General features: G+C 44.1%; 1 pseudogene; it reads left to right on the top strand.

Annotated features, from left to right (window-relative positions):
* Window positions 1-17218: 17218 nt before the first annotated feature.
* LOC134946241 (5S ribosomal RNA) lies at window positions 17219-17337 on the top strand (annotated as a pseudogene).
* The last annotated feature ends 304 nt before the right edge of the window (window positions 17338-17641 follow it).

Raw genomic sequence — 17641 nt, forward strand, 5'->3', positions numbered from 1 at the left:
GGTCGTGCGCTCAGGCGTGTGGTATGTGCATTTACGGTAGAGTTTGTGTGCGTCTGGCGTGCGACTCGATCGTTACATAGTTAATCCAAATAGTATATTTTATAGGTTATGGTCCCTTTAATAATATCTGTAAGTATGTTTAGTGTAACTGGTTCATGAACAAAGGAATTCCTCTTTGCATGATACGAAGGGTCAGACAGGGTCTGAGCGGTGGTGTTTAGTACCTAACCGAAGAGTATTTTATTAGAAACATTCCGGTGTTGGTTAGGAAGAGATTGGTCGCTCCAGCGTATAGTTATGTTTAAAAGAAGTTTATGGACTTTAAAAGTATTTGCTGTTTTATTACACATGTGGTGTGAGTCCTGAGAATCCCTCCCAGCTGAGCATTTTGGAATAGTCACAACCCACCTGTTCAAACTAACCTATGACCTTTGGTTATAATGCGAAGACAGATTCCTGTGTCCAATGAACAATAAGATTGTGGGGCCCTTTGTAGTGTACTGTACTTTGTGTATATAAGAAAAGCCAGCCTGGGCCAGCTCAGTCTACTCTCCACAAAAGGTTTTCATCATTGACTAACTAGAGAGCTGGTTCCAGGACTGCGCAGCGATCATTCCCCAGTGTGTAAGTTTTTCTCTGTGACCAACTTAATCTCTGTCTGTATTTGCCATACTCTCTCTCTCTCACTGTTATTGTTTAGGATTAAGACGCTATTGTATATTTATGTCTAGTATTCTGTGTAGGTGTTTTATGTTAGTGCTGTAGTGTATAAGCTGTTAACTGTATTTTCCCTTTTACATAGCTAAACCTCATTAGTAAAGGTGTTGGAACCTCAGCAAGGTGTCTGTGTTTCTCTAGCTAGTACAAAGGGTTTCTGAGTATCTCAATCACTCAAACAGCTTGCTTAAATATCCAGGTTAACCAGTGGTATATCATTACAGTATCTCAATACTAAGACTTACAGTATAATCATACTCTGTGTTTAAGGTTTAAAAGGTTATTATCTGTGTGTACGCTCGCTGTGTGTATTCCGTACACTCAGCGCAGCGTTTGTACGTGACTTGCGTGCCACGTGCGAGGTCTTTGTACGCAAATAGCGTATGAAGTGCGTAGCACGTGCACGTGGTTTAGCGGCCATTACGGCTTGAAGGTATTAGTAAATAGCTTGTGTTAAAAGGTAGAAAACTGACTCTATCAATTGGGGCCTCGTCCTTCCTCCACATATCCGCACTAGCGAACACAAGCAGACTTTATCTGTCAGCAAAGGGGGAAGGTAGTATCCCTTGGTATCCGTGTTGGTGGTTGGGGATACGGTAGTGCTGACTAGATAAGCGTCTGCATCGCTACATTGTAGGAGTGCTGGTGGAATCCGGAACCGAAGAAGGTAAGAATATTAAGCTATTGTCTTTTTAAATCTGGTTTTAATTTCTATTTGGTGCCAACTGCACACGCAGATTGGATTGCTTGTCTGTTTAAATAGGTTTAAAAGTATTTTTAATCGCTCTGCATAGCTTGATAGTTTTATTTTTAACTCAGGCCTAAAATAACTTTAGGGGCTGGCATGGTGATTTTCTTTGTGACAAAAGGAGCCGCATGGTCTGTCCTCCATTTTGTGTAACCCTCATGGATGTGGAAGGGGGAGGAGCAGCGGCCATTTTGGGAAGGTCAATTTTTATTTTTATTTCTGAATGGCTGATTTTCAGTTGACTCGGGAAATAATCAGCCATCCATTGTCAAAAAGAAATCACCATTTAATGAGTTTTAATGCATTTATTTAATCCATATCATAGTCAATTATAAATAGTTTAGATAGAGTTTAATGTAAGATAATAGTAAAATGAATATTTGATTTAGGAAATACACAAATAAAACAAAGTTGTGGGTTTTTTTTTCCTTCTCTTTCTTCCTTCAAGAGCCTGTTTAACTCTGCTACTTGTGAGATGGGCCATTGAAATGCAAATGAACCTGTGTAACTGGGTTTTGGGTTTTTTTCTTCTCTCCCAGCAGTGAAAGAAATCGCCTTCACAGATAGTTAAAAGCACATTCATATGCAAATTAGAAGCACAGGTCTCATAGATGTAATAGTGATTAGTACATATATGTAATATTATATGTGTGTGTTTACATTAATGTATGTCATTAGATTAATTTAGAATTGCATTTTCATCTGTGTATTTTCACATATCTCACTTTCCTGTTTGCCATTTATCATTGATAACGTGCTGAGAAAGATTTGTTGCTAGTGGTAGTTAAAAGTAAAATTAATACGTAAGGGAGTCATTTGTAAAACACGCACACGGCTTTGTCTAAGATACAAGGGAGGGCTGTGTGGTGCTCGGTAGATGATTACAGTTAAAAATCATTTGCATTGATATAAACGTGTTAGTTGTGTTACTGTGGACATATCTGGCCTGTGTACACATGTCCCTAACAAAGGGCGGGACAAGCGTACGCGACGCAAGGGCTTACACACGTAGCGTATATTACGCAACGGAGCGTATGGGTACGCCCACATAATACAAATCACACGATAGTATTGTTTTAGTAGGCAATACGGAAGCAACGCGATAATAGCACAAATTGATTTCAGTTTCCAAAAATTTAGTTTAAATACCTTACTTTACTGTAATACCTCTGGGGAGAGCTATCAGATTATGGGAAATGATTATTTTTTTTCTGATCAGAAAACTATAGGATGATAGTGGGTTGAAAACGGTATGAGTGTATTGAACTCCTCTTGGTGAAGTTTTGGTGAAATCTTGGTGAAGTCTTGGTGAAATCTTGGTGAAGTAAATCTTGGTGAAGTAAGTCTTGGTGAATCACGGTCTAGGTGAATACGTGATGAGCACGGTCTAGGTGAAAACGTGCATGCACGGTCTTGGTGAACAAGTGCGACGAAGTGTGATAAAGTTTTCGTGGTATTACGCTCCGGCTGTTTTGGAGCACAGTAGGGAGACTCCAATGATCCTACCATTTATAGGCAACAAGTGTCTATAAGTGGTACGATTGGACCGCACGGTTGTATGTGTGACCAATAACGCAACGTGATATGAGGTCGTATATTTAAATTGCCCTCATGCGTGTTGTAGGGAGCACATGCAAGCGTGATTTGTGTAAAATATAAAGGTAAGGAATTTTCGCTGGTAGGGCCTGCAACGATTACGTGGGTCTGCTAAAAGGGGAGGATTCGTTGTACTCGGAGCAGAAGAAGCTGGTGGAAGAGCTTGGAAAACTTCCACCGTAGACTTATGTGTTTGGTGCATTTTAGGAAGTTTTTCTGTGTTAAAAAGGTCCACAATGGAAGCCAAGTGCACAACACAGGGACGTTTAGCAGTCAGGGTTCAGACTGAAGAGGCTTGCAGACCCCGAGGGTCTGCTCGGTTAGTAATGTGGGGGAAGTATGGTCCCCACACTGAGACCTTTTGTGACGAATGGACACGAATGACTGTGGGGGATAAAGCACCATTTCCTAGGATAGGTAGTTTTGACTCAAAGGTATTGCATAATTTAAGGAGAAGGATCTGTCTCATAAAATCCGGGAAGCAACGGATTAGACATTATGATTGTTTACAGATATGGCAACAAGAAGGTGAGATACAAAGGGAATTAGCTTACACAGCTGACTCTCACTTTGGTAAGAAAAATATGGCAACAAGGGAGAAAGTGGTTACAGAGAATGGCACACTGGGGTATGATAAACATGCACTTAGCAACTGTATTGATGATAAGAATAATTCTAACAAATGTAATAATGATAAAAGTAAAACTGTTAAATGTACAACTGTTAACCCGTGCAAGTTGCACCCCATGTTAAACTTCCCTCAGGATTACAAGCAAGAAAGTGAGCCCAGCATGATGTCGGCACCTTTTCCAGCAGCCATCATACAAGACATCCAGGTGGACGCGACCCAATCGGTAAAGGTAGTAGTCAAACCCCCTAACGGAGGGTCAGGTGAGGTCGTGTCCACAGGTACGTACGGTGTTATATATCACGCACAAACAAATGTACCCCATATTGTAGAACCAACACAAGATGATGTAGTTGAATTTAATCCTGTCAGGGTGATCACAGTCCCCAATGGGAAGACTGACGCTCTGGGAATCATTCCCGCCAGGGACAGTGCAATGCGCCGTCCCTGGTCCCGGACAGAATTAAGAGCAATTATGTCTGAATTCCCTGATCCTAGGAAAGATCTAGCTGCAAGCCAGAGATACATTAAAGAATTAGGAAACTCCACAGAACCCACCAATAAAGGTTGGCGGACAGTGCTGATGGCATGTTTGCCCTCCAGTGTCGACTCAGTGAAATTTATCGCTGACTGTAAATTAGACGAAGAGGTACCCCTTATGGATGCGTACAACCAAGATAATGTAAAAAGAATCAATCTGCAATTAGGAGTATATTTCCCAACTATTGTCGAGTGGAACAAAATTTTCTCCATTAGACAAAAAGAAGGTGAAATGGCAGCGGAATATTTCCATCGAGCACTGCAGGAAATATCTAGATACACTGGGATCACGGACATCAAAACAAATGTACATCATAGGGAGGTAGCTGTGTCCGTATTAATGGACGGCTTAAAAGACACACTGAGAGCAAGGGTACAAACCTCTCTACCTAACTGGAGAGGTATCTCGGTGGCTGTTTTGAGAGAGTCTGCTATTGACCATGAATGGAACATCAAAAGACACCTGGAGTCACAGGGCAGTAAGCAAATGACAATCAGTAGACAAGCCCTGACAATGAAGCCACACCAGCTTAAGCCCCAAACCCCTGTGAGAAATTCAAATGTGATAGTTTGTTATCATTGTCACAAAGAGGGACATTTTGCAAGAGATTGTAGATCAAGAAATATACAAAAGTCATATCAACCCCCTAGACAACGACATGACCATGATATCCAAAGAAACAGGGAAGCACAGGGAGGTAAGAAGCCTCAGATCCCTGTGGGTAAGTCAAAGGTGATAAGATGTTATAATTGCCAGAAGGAAGGTCATTTTGCACGAAGTTGTAGGTTTAAAGATCCACAAAAGGTATATCAACCCCCTAGACAAAAAAAAAACATGAGCAAAGTTATGACTCACAAAATTGTAATCAGGGATCATATAAGAAGAATTTAGGGCCGCACCTGTAATTTGCAGCCAGTAAACCAGTAGCCTTGATAGTAAGCCTGAGGTTACAGCTAATGATATTGGGAGGTTAGTTCCTTGTAGACACAGGAACGGCCGGGTAAACTTTGTAATTTATCTGTAAATGTTTCTTTTTCCCCATCTCTGACGTTCATCGGCAGAACTCAAACATCACATAGCTACTTGGTCTTTGCAGAAGTCTACCTAACCCCAGTGTGACCTACCGACATCGGTGTGTCCTGGCCAGGCACAAAAGGGTGTGGTGTGGAAATACTGGTGGGGGAGACTGCGCAAAGATACCAATGGATGTGATGGTGTAACAGCCTGATGGTGAGCGGAAGATCTGACAATGGTTTTTTTTTTGTTTGTTGTTTTAGGTAACATATATATGAATTGTTCTCTCTCTCGTTTTTTTTTTTTTTTTTTCTCTTCTCTCTCATGTTCTCATGCTTTACAGATGGTATGTCACACATCAGTTAGACAAATGGTAATGCAAGATTTTTGCTCCTTACAGAAAGATCGCAGATTTGGAAGGAATATTGTATCACCAGAATGTTCGTTTGGAAGACTGAGAGACAGCACCTTTAAGATGACAACAGAGCAAGAAGAACAACAAGACTAGAGGACAAAAGCATCGTAACATTTTTCTTTCCCCTCAAATTATTTTTTGTACCCCCATTACAAATTTCTCCTTCTCCTCCTGTAAGATGGACTTGCCCCAAAAGACTGTGATCCGGATTTTCCTGTTGACCATGATGTTGACCAGAGCAGTCTGTTTCGGTGAGAGTACCATGGAGGTCGAGAAAGGATCTGGAATGGGTTCGGATGACCAGTATGGAGGCGTAGTTTTCCAAGAGCAACATAATCACAGAGTAAAGGCGAGTATCAGAAAACGATCTGGTAGCATTGACAATAGAAGGAATTGTGAAGGATTGTTAGCTGAAGAGAACTGCATCTGTAGACATTGTGACAATATAGTTGAGGATGGGTGCATCAAGAAATGTCAGTCCAGTTTTAATATCCACATGGACCGGCATCCATTGAGTGACTATCACTCCTTAGTGGGTAAAGTGTTAAACCAGACAGACTGTTGGGTATGCTCTCAAGTACCTCAAGGTCACAGCATATCAGGACTAGTACCATTCCCTTTAACTGTAGGAGAGGTACTTGAGTTAAGTGGTGGGAGGCCGGTGGACAAGAGATTTAATATCTCTAGTCCTCCTAGTTTGAAGCTCCACCAATATCATGTGGATAGGTCCTTAGTATGCTTTAACATTTCCAATCCCCGAAAGCCGGGAAATTGGGAAGTGTCATGGAGTAATCAAACCATGACATTTTCACATAGAGCCGATAGAATGCCCATAGATTCAGAGCATATACGCCAGATAGCCAACAGTGTAAAATATTTCTGGTATAGGTACACTCTAGGAAGTAGGACCATGCGAGTTGGAGAAGTATCACCAGGATACTGTGCACATATCGTACAACCGGATACGTGTACTAGACAGATGGGAGAATTAGGGTTAGGAGATTTCACATGGAAAGTTTGTAACATGGTTATGTCATACTCCGTCCCATATGTTCTCCCCGATGATTCATATTTCATATGTGGGAGAAAGGCGTATAGGTTCCTTGCCCCAAACTCAGAGGGATTGTGTTGCATTGGAAAAGTACTGCCTGAAGTAATGACTGTATCCCATAACAAAATGAAAGACATACACCGTGGTGCCCAAGCTCCTTATACTCACACTCATTACGAGCACGTTGTTAAAAGGAACCTGATAGAGAGGACAGAGCATCCGGCCTCTGCTCTGATCCATGAATCCACCGGGATTCAATTCCTACTTGCGTTAGATATCACTCGTACCGCCAGAGGAGTGATAAATTATAGATATATATCTGCGCTAGCAAACTTGTTAGACAATATCACCGAAATGTATGACAACACGTTCAGGTACACTGGGAGAGAGTTACAAGCCTACAAAACAGAGCTGGTTCAGCATAGGATGATTCTCAATTATCTCACAGCAGTGACAGGCGGGTATTGTGTCACCCTAGCGCCTCAGTATGGAGTAAAGTGCTGCGCGTATATTACAAACAGCACTGAGGACCTGGCCGAGGTCATAGACCAAAAGATGGATGACATTTTGCAATTGAAGTGGGAGTTCCGAAGGAAACACAATCTCACACTCGCTGCTGTGGGTAATGAGCTGACCAGTTGGGTGTCATGGTTGAACCCACAAAATTGGTTCTCGGGTTTAGGAGAATGGGCCCAAGGTATTATCATGGATGTAGGGAAATTTCTCTTGTGTATTCTGGGAGTCGTCATATTGGTTGGTCTGGTATTTAGATGCGTCCGGACTTTAACGAAGTGTAAAGGTAATACCAGAGTGATGAGTCTGAGGAGCGAGGACACTGTAATAACAACAACTAATTTGATTTATGACCCAACGATAGAGACAATGTTGTGATGAAAATGTGATTCCACGGTCCGTTTCTTTCACCCGTTTCTCCTTTGTTTTCCTCCAAGGCACAAAGACATCCGCTTGGAAGAAGAATTTGACAACCTCTTTTATACAGACCATTGATGAACTATGTCACAGACCCCCCAATATCCCTAGTGACTTTAACTTTTTACGAAAGCCCAATACTTTAGAGACTGTAATTTTATGGACACTGGAAAAAGCTTTTGTCGCCACATATAGCAAAAGCACCGAGAGACATCAGACAACATGTACATCAAGACAAGACATCAGACAAGACCTCAATCGGCGACTGTTTATTTAAACTCACATAGTTTACGACTGCATTTATAACGATTGTTTCTTATCCTCATTTCTACAACCTTCAGGTAATGACACACATAGTCGACAGGGAATGTAGACACATATATCGGCATTCACATGTTCCCCCCATACATGTATCATCAACTAAATGTGCTCCCCCATTTGTTGCAACCAAAAGCCGAAAAGAGCTCGGTAAAGTTTGACAGCCCATCCACAGACCCTTAATACGGGATAAGAAGGATTCAAATGTATACTTCGCAATACCTCGAAGCTTGATTTAAAACACGTACGGCACGATGATACATGACCCCTCAAACATGGATTTCATACACACATGCTTTTACTGTCTCACTAGGTCATACTTTTCCCACCTTCTCCTCTCCTCCCTTTACCCAATCATAAAAAGGTATTTACATGATGACATATATTTTTCTGTTTGAACTGTTTAGGAAGTGGCAGTTATTGGTGACTGCCAAAGGGTGGACTGTCAAAGTCGAAAAATATAGCGACCTATGATGCCTTGTACTAACCCCATGCGCTTGCCCGCTGCACGTGCACATTCTCTCCCGTGCGTGCGCATATTCGCAGTTGCGTGACGGCGCCTCCACGGTCGTGCGCTCAGGCGCGTGGTATGTGCATTTACGGTAGAGTTTGTGTGCGTCTGGCGGGCGACTCGATCGTTACATAGTTAATCCAAATAGTATATTTTATAGGTTATGGTCCCTTTAATAATATCTGTAAGTATGTTTAGTGTAACTGGTTCATGAACAAAGGAATTCCTCTTTGCATGATACGAAGGGTCAGACAGGGTCTGAGCGATGGTGTTTAGTACCTAACCGAAGAGTATTTTAATAGAAACATTCCGGTGTTGGTTAGGAAGAGATCGGTCGCTCCAGCGTATAGTTATGTTTAAAAGAAGTTTATGGACTTTAAAAGTATTTGCTGTTTTATTACACATGTGGTGTGAGTCCTGAGAATCCCTCCCAGCTGAGCATTTTGGAATAGTCACAACCCACCTGTTCAAACTAACCTATGACCTTTGGTTATAATGCGAAGACAGATTCCTGTGTCCAATGAACAATAAGATTGTGGGGCCCTTTGTAGTGTACTGTACTTTGTGTATATAAGAAAAGCCAGCCTGGGCCAGCTCAGTCTACTCTCCACAAAAGGTTTTCATCATTGACTAACTAGAGAGCTGGTTCCAGGACTGCGCAGCGATCATTCCCCAGTGTGTAAGTTTTTCTCTGTGACCAACTTAATCTCTGTCTGTATTTGCCATACTCTCTCTCTCTCTCTCTCTCACTGTTATTGTTTAGGATTAAGACGCTATTGTATATTTATGTCTAGTATTCTGTGTAGGTGTTTTATGTTAGTGCTGTAGTGTATAAGCTGTTAACTTTATTTTCCCTTTTACATAGCAAAACCTCGTTAGTAAAGGTGTTGGAACCTCAGCAAGGTGTCTGTGTTTCTCTAGCTAGTACAAAGGGTTTCTGAGTATCTCAATCACTCAAACAGCTTGCTTAAATATCCAGGTTAACCAGTGGTGTATCATTACAGTATCTCAATACTAAGACTTACAGTATAATCATACTCTGTGTTTAAGGTTTAAAAGGTTATTATCTGTGTGTACGCTCGCTGTGTGTATTCCGTACACTCAGCGCAGCGTTTGTACGTGACTTGCGTGCCACGTGCGAGGTCTTTGTATGCAAATAGCGTATGAAGTGCGTAGCACGTGCACATGGTTTAGCGGCCATTACGGCTTGAAGGTATTAGTAAATAGCTTGTGTTAAAAGGTAGAAAACTGACTCTATCACCTACATAACCTTCTTCCCTGCAAACCACCATTATTCTAGTCCAGTGGTCTCCAACCTTAATTGGGGTGTGAGCTACTTTCGGAAAATAAAACCTCTGAAGGAGCTACCCCCTCCCCCCAATGCGTGTGCGTTCCTGCGAAAGTGGGTGTGGCCTCACAAAAGTGGCTGTGGCCTCACAACTACAAGTAATGCAGTACCAGATACACAAATAATGCCCCCCAGCAGTGCCAGATACAATTGCCCCCGCAGTGCCATTTAAAATGCCCCCGCAGTGCCATTTAAAATGCCCCTCCACAGCGCCAGATAAAATGTTCCCCCGCAGTGTCCGATACAGTGCCCCACACAGTGCTAACCCTTGCTGGCTTCTTATATTGCCGCCGGTGCAGCTCCTCCTGTATAAGGGACGGAAGGGGAGGAGAGCGCAGCGCACACCTCTCCTGTGAAGTCCGGAGAGCGGCTGCAGTGAGGGTGACAGAGTCTCCGGTGGTGGCGGGCATTTAATTTATGGTGCCGGTAAGTGAGCCAATCAAAACTCGCGGTCCGGCAGACAATCAGGTGCTGCCACTGCCGGTCCACGAGCTCTGATTGGCTAGCAGCCTGCACCATGTTAAAAATGAAGGGAGGAGGAGTGCCATTGACCGCCCAAGCCCGTGCGCTCTGTGGGCTACCGAAAATACTACGGCGAGCTACCGGTAGCTCGCGAGCTACGGGTTGGAGTCGGGAGATCACTGCTCTAGTCCATAAATGCTTTGATATCCCATGACGTAACAGTCTGAATGAGTGAGCCCAGCATCCTAATTATGTCCACCACCGGAGGGGCTGACAACAGAATAAGTTGTACATGTCCTATAAAATACACTGTCCAATTCTATTTGGAATAATATCAATTGGGGACTATTCTGTGTGGCATACTATAGACATAGATAAGTGAGGTGCCAGAGTTGGGAGAACTGATGATATGATGATATGGGGAACGACTGGGGGTACATAATGAATAAAAGGAGAGATTGAGAACATGAAAATAGACCTAGACACACATCTTGGCACTGAGTATCCCTCTCTAGATTTCCATGGGTGCACACCCTAATTAAATGTGTTATGTAGGCTAATGCAAGGATCTCTTATAAACTTTGGCAATCTGGGTTCTATAACCTTGGAGAGGTATGCAATTGGGAGGAAGGGGACTTAATGTGGACAGTTTAGGTTCAGTGGAGGATTTCTGTAAGGCTAGAAACTCTAATGAAAGAGTGCAACGTCTTAGCAGAAAATACCTCTGTTCTAACTTCTACCAGTGTTTGTCAGAGACAGCAGAAGAGATTCAAGTTAATATAATTTGTAAAGGAAATATTAATATCACTGTTTTGCAGCCTCGAGCCAAAGGTGCTAAATGTACTCCTGTGTATATTTCTACACATCTTTTCATCACCCATTATTAGTAAAGGTATAAAAATAGTACAGAACTGAATTGTGGGTGGGTAGACAGCTCACCAACTACAAAATATATACATATTGTGCTGTCTCTTGGATGTTGTCCATTCATTGCAGGAGGAAGAACAATGAGACCAGCACTTGATTAATCAACAGTCTGATTAGACTGCAACCTAGGGCTCTGTGCCACCAGGGAGATTGGTTTCTGATAACTGGTGACAGCCTCCTCTACAGCTACATTGGATACAGAAGTAGCTCTCTGAATTGTGTGATAGCCTGTATGATGTACACTGTATTTATAGGCAGTCATTCTGTTTCTCTCTATTGTATGGTGATCTGTATAATACTCTCTGTATCCGGGCTGGATTAAGGCTAGTGGGGACCCCTGGACAACAAATGTGTGGGGGCTCCCCCAACAAATTTACAATGCACCCCAGCGCTGTCACTACTTTGCTCCTTAGGGGAACCAAAGAGGGTATCAGGGAGAGAGAAAAAGGGGGGAACAAGGGAGAGAGAGAGAGGAGAATGAGAGAGAGAGAGAGAGAGACACACACACACACACAGTATCACGAAGAAAGCGAGAAGAGCAAGGTAGAGAAAGAGGGTGCCAGAGAGAAAGAAAGGGTGTGAGGGAGAGAGAAAGAGAACTGAGAAAAAGGAGATTGAGAGACAGGGTGTCAGGGAGAGAGAAAGAGAGAGGTCAGAGAGACAAAGAGGGTTTTGTTGCGATAGAGAGAGAGAGAGAGAGAGAGGGTGTCAGGGAAAGAGGGAATGAGAGATAGAGAAGGGTAAGCGAGATAGAGAAAGAAAGAGGGTGTCAGACAGAGAGAGATAAGAGTGGGAGAGAGGGTGTCAGAGAGAGAGAGAGAAGCATTAAGATGGGAGAGAGACAGAGAGAAAGGAGCAATATACTGTATATATATATATATATATATATATCTGGAGGCGTATGACAAAGTCCTTTGTGACGGAACCGGTAAGGGCTGAGCTCAGCGACGCACCTCTGTTTCTGCCTCCGGCTTTCTTTGACCGCCCCAACGTGATCCTGGTATAGCCGCTTCCACATACTGCTGGACCGAGTGGAGCTGATAACTATTCAGCGGCTTGTGAGTGATACAGTCTGCTCCCGGAGAGACGCTGGATCGTGGGATGAGTTTTGCCTGGATGGTAACATATTATGTCATGTGGTAACCAGCACACAGTGTGTTTTTTTCTGGTACGAGTTCTTTCGGATCGGAATTGCATTTTTATATATTGCTTTGTAATTAAACTATCACTGACCTGGTTTGGGATTGTTGTGGACTCGGGGTATCTTCCGAAGATGGGAAAGAGGTACCGCAACTGGGCCGCAACAGGGATGGCCGAATGTAGGTTTTCATCATACAGGATTCGGACAGCAGGGAGGAAGCACGTGTTGGATATTGAAGATCTCCTGAAAAACAAAAACTTGAAAGGTCTGATGAATCCTCTGCAGACAGATGAGAATGAACGTGGCTGGAGAACAGGAAGATTGAGAGTAGTAACCGTGACTGGAATGCATGGTGCGGAAGCCTGTGTTTGCTGGATGCACGGTAAATTAGAGGTACAGGACGCGGAAGGCACTGACTGTGCAAGGAGATACAGAAGTGCTTGGTGGCACTGAGGTGCTGGAGACACGGAGGTGCTTGAGGCACGGAGGTGCTTGGAGGCACAGAGGTGCTTGAGGCACGGAGGTGTTTGAGGCACGGAGGTGTTTGAGGCACGGAGGTGTTTGAGGCACGGAGGTGCTTGGAGGCACGGAGGTGCTCGGAGGCACGGAGGTGCTCGGAGGCACGGAGGTGCTCGGAGGCACGGAGATGCTGGAGGCACGGAGGTGCTTGGAGGCACGGAGTTGCTTGAGGCATGGAGGTGCTTGGAGGCACGGAGGTGCTTGAGGCACAGAGGTGCTTGGAGGCACGGAGATGCTCGGAGGCACGGAGGTGCTCGGAGGCACAGAGATGCTCGGAGGCACGGAAGTGCTGGAGGCACGGAGGGGCTTGGAGGCACGGAGGTGCTTGAGGCACGGAGGTGCTTGAGGCACGGAGGTGCTTGGAGGCACGGAGATGCTCGGAGGCACGGAGGTGCTGGAGGCACGGAGGTGCTTGGAGGCACGGAGATGCTCGGAGGCACAGAGGTGCTGGAGGCTCGGAGGACTGGCGATCACCACTCCTGGGGAACTGATGATACTCAGGCACTGATGCAGTGCCTGGCGCCTGAATTTATACTTCCCACCACCATCTGGTTGGTGGGAAGTGCCTGATGACGTCACCCGCCCAGACGCCGGGCCGAGCGACGGGAGCCACCAGCGAGGACGGCCGCAGAGAGGACCAGCGCGCCCGGAGAGGTAAGTAAGGCGGACGGGGCGGCGGTGTGACATAAACATTTATGCACTATGGAGCGCCCCCTCTCTCTTTGTGTTTACTAGGATTTTACACCCAAGGATCCTGGGTTTTTGGAGCTGAGAAAAGGGGAGCAGCGGTCCTTATATTTGTGGACATATATGCTAATTGACTTCAGGTTACCTGTTGTCTGCGCTGGACTTAAGACTCATTTAAGTATACTGGCCACATCACTATTCTCTCTCTCTCTATATATATATATATGTGTGTGTATATATACATATAGAGTAAGAGAGTGTGTGGTGGAGAGAGAAAGACAGTGTTAGGGAAAGAGAGGGGGGGAGAAAAAGGGGAGCAATCGAGGAGAGAGACAGGATGTCAATGAGAGAGGGAAAGGGAGGGGAAGCGAGCAGGAGAGAGACAGAGGGTGTCAGGGAGAGAGAGGGGAGCAAGAAAGAGAGAGAGTGTGTCAGGTAGAGAAAGAGGAGACAGTGAGGGTGGGGCAAGCGAGAGGGAGAGAGAGAGGTGTCATGGAGAGACAAAGAAAGGGAGAGAGAGGGGAGCAAGAGGGAGAGGGCCTAGTGGGAGAGAGAGAGCGCGTGACAGAGAGTGAGGGAGGGAGAGAGAGGGGGAGCAAGAGAGAGCGAGAGAGTGTCAGGAAAAGAGAGGGAGAGACAAAGATGGAGATATAGAGAGGGAAAGATAGAGGGGATCAAGAGGGAGAGAGAGAGACGGGAGAGACAGAGAGTGGGAGGTGAAATGAGCAGGAGAGAGAGGGTGTCAGGGAAAAAGCATAAGGGAGATAGAGAGAACAGGAGTGCAATAGATAGAGAGCATCAGGGAGAGAAAGAGGGCGAGACAAAGAAAGGGAGACAGAGAAAGAGAGGTGGGGAGGGGGAGCCAGTCGGTGAGAGAGAGATGGTGTCAGACAAGGAGGGAGAGAGACAGAGAGGAGTTAGCAAGAAACAGGGAGAGAGAGTGTCAGAGACAAAGACAGTGATATAGAGAGGGACAGATAGAGGGGGGTAAGAGGGAGAGAGATAGAGAGAGGGAGGAATAGTTAGTAAAAGAGGGAGAGAGGGTATCAAGGAGAGAGAGCGCATGAGGGATAGAGAGCGAGAGCACATCAGAGAGAGAGAGAGAGTAAGGGAGAGAAAGAGGGTGTGACAAAGAGAGGGAGAGAGAGGGATGCAAATGAGAGGGGAGAAACAGAGAAAGGGAGATAGAGTGTCTCAGGGAAAGGGTGAGAGAGAGAGAGAGAGAGATGGGGAGAGACACTACCTGTTACAGCCTGGTTAGGCTTCAGCACAGGTCTCTGATGGTGACGGGTACTTCACTGCATCGGGCCCGCCACTTCCTACCAGCGAATCGCGGCATTGCAGTGCCCTGCTGCCGGGAGAAGGCCAGTTAGTAGTAGAGTGGGCTGACTGGGGACACCAATTTATGGGGGCCCCTGGATGACCACCCCGTCTGCCCCAACTATAATCTGGCCCTGCTCTGTATTGTATGGCGGTTACTCAGCTGTTGTCTGTATTGTGTTATGGTGACTCAAAGCTCTCAGTATTGTATGGCGGCCTGCATGATTTTCTGTGTATTGTATGGTGGTTTTTACGATGCTCTCTGTATTGTATTGTGGGATGTAGGATTCTATCCGAATTGTATTGCGGTCATTTGGACGCTTTTAGTATTGAAGGGTTGTCATTAGAATTCTCCATTATACAGCATTGTCACTAGGACGTCTATTTATTGTATGACTGCCCCTAGAATGCTTTCTGTATTGTATGGCATTCACTTGGATAGAAAGCGACCTAATATGGTCTCATCTGATAGCCATGCCACTCGATGGTCATGCCCCTCTGGCAGCATTGCATGGAAACCCCTCTCTAGACATTATTTGGTAAGGGGGGGATGCTAAGAGTGTATTAGCATACATGGTCAGCCTGAGCTCTTTATCAGGCCCTGAGAGTGTCTGTAAAATACTCTTTCCTTTCTGGATTGTTCTGCTTAGATTTGCAATGGGAGAAAACAGAAAGCTCTTGTGTGGGCGCACTCTTAGAAAGAAAGTTGAAAACATATGACAATTTTATGAGATGCTTAAGACATCACTTTTATTAACATCATCAAAAAGCAAATACCCTTCCCAAGGATCTATAACTGAAAAAATATATTAAAATTGTTCTGGTCTCTTTGTTGCAAAGAGTATTTGGAAAGGTTGTAGACATTGATTAGTCATACACCCATTTCCCCTGACCAGTACAGGATTTCTGTATTGATGGAACCACGGGTTGGTCAAGACACAGTTGTATATAAGGAAAATTCAAACACTTGGACTGTGGATAACTAGAGTGGTGATCAGCGGTCACCACTCTAAGGATTGTACACCTGAATTACATACAAATGTCATAATTTGAAGAAAAATTTCAAGAAAAATTTATGGGCATCATGAAGTCAGTAAGAGAAACTACTGATATTGTAAACACTATAATGAAAAATTGCAAGATAGAATTAGTGGTGATACTGCTGTTGGTGTGTTATTATCACATAGAGGAGGAAATTCCTACTCTACAACACCAAACGCAAGTATTCCCCTTTCGGGATATTTTCAATGGTAGGGGGAAAATGGGAGCTTGTTTGGTGGAGGAGACTGTTAGTTGCAGTCTCCTTACGATATAATTCAGTTTCCAGAAAGCCTGCATTGGATTTGTAGATACTGAGATCCAAGAATGGTACCCTTTCGGAGCTGATGAAATGTGTCAGAGTAATGTTGAGATCATTCTTGTTGAGAATCTGGATAAAATCCATAAGCAGACCCCTATCTCCATTCCAAATTAGAAATACGTCGTCGATGTATCTCAGCCATAATATTACATGTGTGGTGTATTTTTCATTAGAGGTGTTAAAAACGTAAAAGTGCTCCCACCACTTTAGGAAGAGGTTCGCATATGTGGGTGCACATGCCGCACCCATTGCAGTTCCCCTGATTTGTAGAAAAAATTGATCTTGAAAAACAAAATAATTTTTGGAGAGAACAAAGGTAAGCAGCTGCAAAAGGAAATCAGAGAAATCATTGGTGCCAGTTTGATCCAAAAAGAATTTAGCTGCTGTCAGGCCTTGATAATGATTGATACTGGTATAAAGTGCCTCAACATCTAGAGTCACCAGGAGGAAGTCATTCTCAAAATGAATATCGTGAATTTTCCACAATAGGTCAGCAGTGTCCTGTAAGTAGGATGGCAAGTCGAGAACAAAATCACGTAAATGTAAATCCAGGAATCGGCTAGGCTGCTCCAAAATCCCTTCATTGCCCGACATTATCGGTCTGCCCGGTGGCTGGTAAGCATCCTTGTGAATCTTGGGCAGAAGATAGAACGTGGGGGTTTTTGGATTTCGGGCAGTCAGATATGCTGCTTCTTGTTTAGTGATGGTACCTTGTGTAGCAGCTTCTTGTATCAAGGAGGTGTAAGCTTTCAGAAATCTTGTAGTTGGATCATTGAGAAGCTTTTTATAACACTGGGGATTGAATAGCTGTCTATGTGCTTCCGTGATATACATTTGTAGTGGCCATAGAACAATATTGCCACCTAACGTGAAAAGCAGATCCACATATTTTCACTAATCTTTTTCCTATCTTCTATTTTCTTCTCTGTTCTCTTTAAATTTATATTTCTTATATAGGTGCACTCTCATTGGTGTACACATAAAACTCTACTACCATACCACGCTGTCGGCGCCCGATCTCATCCGATCTTGGAAGCTAAACGGCGTTGGGCCAGGTCAGTATCAGGAAAGGTGACTACCTGCGAATACCTGGTGTTGTAGAGTAGGAATTTCCTCCTCTATGTGATAATAACACACCAACAGCAGTATCACCACTAATTCTATCCTGCAATTTTTCATTATAGTGTTTACAATATCAGTAGTTTCTCTTACTGACTTCATGATGCCCATAAATTTTTCTTGAAATTTTTCTTCAAATTATGACATTTGTATGTAATTCAGGTGTACAATCCTTAGAGTGGTGACCGCTGATCACCACTCTAGTTATCCACAGTCCAAGTGTTTGAATTTTCCTTATATACAACTGTGTCTTGACCAACCCTTGGTTCCATCAATACAGAAATCCTGT

The sequence above is a fragment of the Pseudophryne corroboree genome, chromosome 7 (assembly GCF_028390025.1).
Source record: "Pseudophryne corroboree isolate aPseCor3 chromosome 7, aPseCor3.hap2, whole genome shotgun sequence".
Lineage (NCBI taxonomy): Eukaryota > Metazoa > Chordata > Amphibia > Anura > Myobatrachidae > Pseudophryne > Pseudophryne corroboree.